The sequence below is a fragment of the Asterias amurensis genome, chromosome 7, assembly GCF_032118995.1.
Source record: "Asterias amurensis chromosome 7, ASM3211899v1".
Lineage (NCBI taxonomy): Eukaryota > Metazoa > Echinodermata > Asteroidea > Forcipulatida > Asteriidae > Asterias > Asterias amurensis.
The window spans coordinates 5,281,795-5,287,376 of record NC_092654.1 but is presented as its reverse complement, the minus strand read 5'-3'; positions in this window follow the sequence as shown (position 1 = coordinate 5,287,376).

Here is a 5,582-nt window from a genome sequence, read left to right as displayed (position 1 = left end):
TGTCCTTCCTTATTTTGTACATACATTCATGTACGCGTGTACGTGTGTTAGTACGACGTGTGCAAAAGAATGTAGGCGTTTCACTTCATTAGCCCAACTGTAGTTTTATGCCCAACTGTACTCCAATACGCCCAATCGGTGGTTTTATCGTAGCGCAACCACCAGTTGGTCTAGTCTGACTGTAGTTGGACAGATTCTATAGCTGGAACATAATGTTGTTTTGCGTCGTCTTCACGATGGGAGGAAAACATTCAGTCACGTGTCAATAACATTGTTTTGCAGGAAATTAGAACTGGGAAATTTGCATTGGAAACCCCCTCATATTCCAGGTTTCATTTTGTTCAACTCAAAACTTCTAGGAAAGGAGATTGAGGGGAAATCTTCAGATTCTATTTATATGGGCCATTCGTAGTAAAAACAATTCAAAATTGTTTTGACCCCATGCATGCAGAACCACCCACATAGTTCGATACAGGCGATATTTGAGGTCTAAAATCAGTAGTATTCAAATAGCTGTTCCTAGCTATAGTATCAGAAATGAAATTGGCAACACATTAAACTTTGTATTTTTAGTTCAAATGTCATAAATTGCAATTCCGGCGAGATCGGGCACTAGATAGTATCACAGATGATGCAGGGATTAGATTCTCCCGCCATTATCTCCGACTTTGGCAAATCGACCTTTAAAAGCGGCGGGTCGGTCATATCCTTTCTTTGCTAGTCCGTTTACGCTAGTTCCAGGCTGATTGTTCCGTGTCACAATAACTTTAATAAGTCTTGATTTGCGCTGCCAATATTACGCGTGATCGTTTATTTTATCAGGAGGCTGCAGTATTTTCACATTAAATGGTTGTTGATGAAAAAGAGTATAAAAGAGTATCATCAATGGCAGAAGTTAGGCAAAATCGTCAACAATTTATGTTTCCATTAATTAGTTTTTTTTTTATATAAAAAAAGAAGCCTTGCTTCGATTTTCAGTTATTTCTTTTGACCCATCCACCCACAACAATTCGAAAAAGATCGAAATTGTTTAAAATTGACTACGGTGGATGGCCCCTTAGCTGGGTTTGTTTTTACCTCGATGGTTTTACCAATTATTCCATGTTGTGCTATGTAGCTAAAGCATAGAGAAGTGAGGGCCCATTTCTCCAGCTGGGGTGGAAAATTTTTAAAGCTTCATAACTAAAATCAGTACCTGCCTACTTAAAGGGTCTGAGTAATTTTCTGCCCCAAGGTTTCATGGACTCTTCTTGTGTGCATTGTATGGGCTGTCGTGCAAGTGTGCCAATCTCTCAGCGCGCACCAAAGTGTCCCGCAGGATTATGAGCGCATGTGACAGGTCCGTAACATTCTTTTTGCACAGAAAATAACCCGAAATTTGTCTTCGGATAACCAGGCCGGTTTAAAGCACTGTACGCAATGTACGTATCTCATAAAGTCGAGTAATTAATTTAGTCGAGCTGGGATGGTGTAAGGTCCTGTCGTAACGTTCGTCACATTTTACCTATCTAGAAAGAAGAAGAAATGCTGAAGTTAAACAAATTCAATATCATTTGCAAATAATAAAAGGACCATGACAAACTGATATTTGATGACAGTGGAAATTGTTTTGTTTTTATAAAAACTAATTTTAAAAACGGACGGACGCCACTTGAGTGCTTAGACAGACTCCCACACTAAGATGAGGAGCTGAACGTCCTCAAAAAATATATATGTAGTACTTTAAATGTATCTATTACACTCAAACCGTAAACCTTGGTGCCATCAATGCCAGACAAACTTTTGCAATAGCGCCCTCAGTGGCAGCCTGAAAGATTTCTGTCGGGGCCGGTAAAATGACCCAACTTTATGTACTGAAACACTATCCATACAGTTTGCTATGAATATTATCTGTGTATAGACCATGTGAACTTTTGTTTACAATAAGTGTGACCTTGTACATTCTTTGAGTATTCTGGCAGGCAAGATATTACACTGGTCCTATGGGAAAATTGACATTTTGTGTCATAATTTCCACACAAAACCAAAAGACATGAAAGTAAAAGCTGGACAAGTCTTGAGATAAGCCCCCGTTAATCATATCAAAAGTTGATAAGAATTAAACAGTGCAATCTCCTTAAAATATAAGATTTGATGTTTTCTTCCATTGAGCTATGTACAAATCGTGCCTGCAGGAAGTCCAGGCTCTGTGGCTCTTTTGTAAACATGTGATGTCACAGGTCACATCGTCTATAAACGCTGCCCCCCCCCCCCCCGGCGAATTGGGTTCAAACTTCTCCTGATGGCGCCCTCTTTTGAATCATGCACCCAACATCTTCGGGACAGATTTCCAGCAGGACAGCCCAGCACATACAGACCGCCCGCTGGAGCAGGTGTCCCTGGGAATCTGTCCGCAAGAGAGTGTCCCCCAATGAATGATGATTACAAAGAGGGCGAGGTTTGTACATAGTTCGTGCATGGGTTCGTAGACATGAAATCATTTAGGGCATCACTTTTTTGAAGTTGGGCACGAAGTAAAGTTGAACCGCTCGTTGACAGCAGGGTCCCAGGCTCTATTGGTCATGTGCTTATAAGTACTTTTTGTGTAGGGACACGTTGCCTTGGATCGGGCGAGTTGGTCTATGAAAAGCGTTTGAAAACCGTTTGTTATAAAATTCATATGGTTGGAAATGTGTTTTAAAAGTAGTACAATGATCCATCACATTTAGAGGGGTTTCGCAAGAAGTCTACGGATACACATACAGTAGGCCCTACGTCGACACTTTGTGTGTTCACGTGACGCGTATCCGCGACTATCGTATTTTGCACACACATTAGCTACGGATACAGGAGCACATAAATACGTCGTAGACAAACGGATACTGTTTTGCAATAAAAGTTAAAAACACGTTTATTTTTGCAATAGCCTCCAGTACTTCTTTCTGTATCAACTAAATTTTGCTTTTGTAATTACGTCACATCTCTTTTAACTGTTACTGCTCTTTTGTTTTCATCTAAAAGCGCGTCTGTGATTGTTATAATGCGCTATACAAAAATGGTTCATTATTATTTGCAGCATTTTAACTGTCTTTTTGTCCCAGATCAAAAACATTTCCCACGGAATCGCTTTCACCTGGCTTTCACTGTAGTGCTTGATATGGATAGAAAGTTTGTTAGTCATTGTTGCAAGCAAAACGGTGAGAAAATGCAATGTAACTATTAGGTCATGCTTGTCGAGAAAAAAACACTGATGAATACGTGCGCGACACATAACACTCCAATCCAACACGCGGCCGACGTGAACGGTAACGGTTATCATGCTGGGAAAATAATATCCGTATCTGTATCTCTATTTGTATCCGCATGCTTTCAAAACCCTCTATTAATTCCTCGACATTACGTGGTTTTCCTTACGTCGTGAACTAACACGGCACGCCATTCTGTGTGGAGTCAAATTTTTGACTCCTCAAAATGGCCCTTCGTGTTAGTTAGCAAAATAAAAGGAAAACCACGCAATTTCGAGGCATGACTGTTAAAAATATTATAAAACAGAGTCGCCAATCAAGGCTTGTGACGTTGCCCGATTGATGCCATTACTTACCATGATGGTAAAACCTCCATGCACTGACAACGGCTAATCTTCCTTAATGATAATACGCAAGTTATTATAGACCACGGCATTTGCCGTTCAGACGGCTAGTCAGCGAAGACCCTTGTTAATCGATGACAAACATGAAAATCAATATTAATTTTGGTTTTTTACCCATACATCGATGTGTGTTAGCACTGTATACTCAGTACTTTCCCGAGTCCTGTGAAAAAATATCACAGGCATGTTGATACGTTTGCACAGGACTCGGGAAAGTACTGAGTATACAGTGCTAACACACATCGATGTATGGGTAAAAAAAACAAAATTAATATTCTTTATCCTCGATGCAAATTTAACATCTATGAAAATACATATTTCATAAGACTAAACAGAAACTCCTTGCCTTTTGAAGTCTGTTTATCACTACAGCATAAAACCACACTCAGCATACCCACAAGGCTTACAAGGGATTGTGCTTTTTCCGTTTACTTCTTCTCGAAAGAAATCTTTGTTTAAAGAGACTGGACACTATTGGTAATTGTCAAAGACCAGTCTTCTCACTTGGTGTATCTCAACATATGCATAAACTAATAATAAACCTGTAAAAATTGAGCTCAATTGGTCGTCGAAGCTGCGAGATATATATTTGGAAGAAAAAACACCCATGTCACACAAAGTTACCCGCTTTCAGATGCTTGATTTCGAGACCTCAAATTAAAGTCTGAGGTCTCGAAATCAATTCGTGGAACTTTCTCGAAAACTACGTCACTTCAGAGGGAGCCGTTTCTCACAATGTAACTATCAACAGCTCCCCATTACTCGTTACCAAGTAAAGTTTTATGCTTATATAATTATTTTGAGTAAATACCAATCATACTTCTTGGTCTGATCAATGTAAATCCAAATGGAGTCCCTCGCTTAAGCTATAAACTTTTTGATGTATGTCTATTTCTTTATCCCCGTTGCAACAAGCATCATGGCAGCGTGTTTTCCCGTAGTGCGGTACCGTATATAAAGAGAGTTTCATGACCATGGTTTGGATGGTTCAGCCCACTGAATCGTAACTTTTCCGAATACTAGGCTATGGTGACATGAACACAAGAATAGCATTAAGGGTTCGTTGAGTTTACTAAATCCATGGAGGATGCACCTGTGAACACGGGACACGATTTAAATGCTTTTATTAGAACAACGCTTAGCACATATTTTCAAAGTAGATCTGTAGTATAACTTAAAATAATTTGTGACGGACGTACCATTTTTATAATAAAATGTTTGTGTATGTTATTCCACTTGAAATAGGCCTATTATAACATGGAGGGTTATATTATCCCTCCATGATTATAGTAATTATTTATGAACACTAAGGAACTCATCAAATGAAAAGATATGACTTTTCCCGTTTAGAATATCTTAAGGCATGGAAGTAGAACTTCAGCCAGCTCACTTTCTGCGCACAGCATCAAAGCAAAAAGAAGCTTAATGAAGCTTGTAATGTTATAGAGGGGATGAAGGACAGTGCATTAGACTCACGTGTCACTGCTAGCTGATGATCATTAACTGTTTACGACAGCTCTTCTTTGTGTCAAGATTAAAGGATTAATTATGGGCTTTGGCTTTCGGAGTAAAACACCTCGAAGTCAGGCGGCTGTTGTCTGCCGAGTGTGGTACGCCATGGAGCAATAACTATACGCATGGGATGGGTCATGTCATGCTAACGAGTTGTTCCATTTTACTTGATGGAAGGTAAAATATGTAATTTACACGTGGAAGTCTTAATAGAACCAGGTCCGATCAAGCTGAACAGCTGATATCTCTAACTCCAGTGAATTGTTGTTTTAATCAAACGGTTTCTTTGTGATATTGGGGCTGGAAATCCAACAGCATCAACGCGGCTTATTGGATCACAATAGATTATTCCTTGTGCGTTTTGTATGACGATCGATCGGCCAGCCATTCAGAGCGTGCTCTGTATTTGTGTTGCTAAAACAGCGCCACAGAGAACTAGACC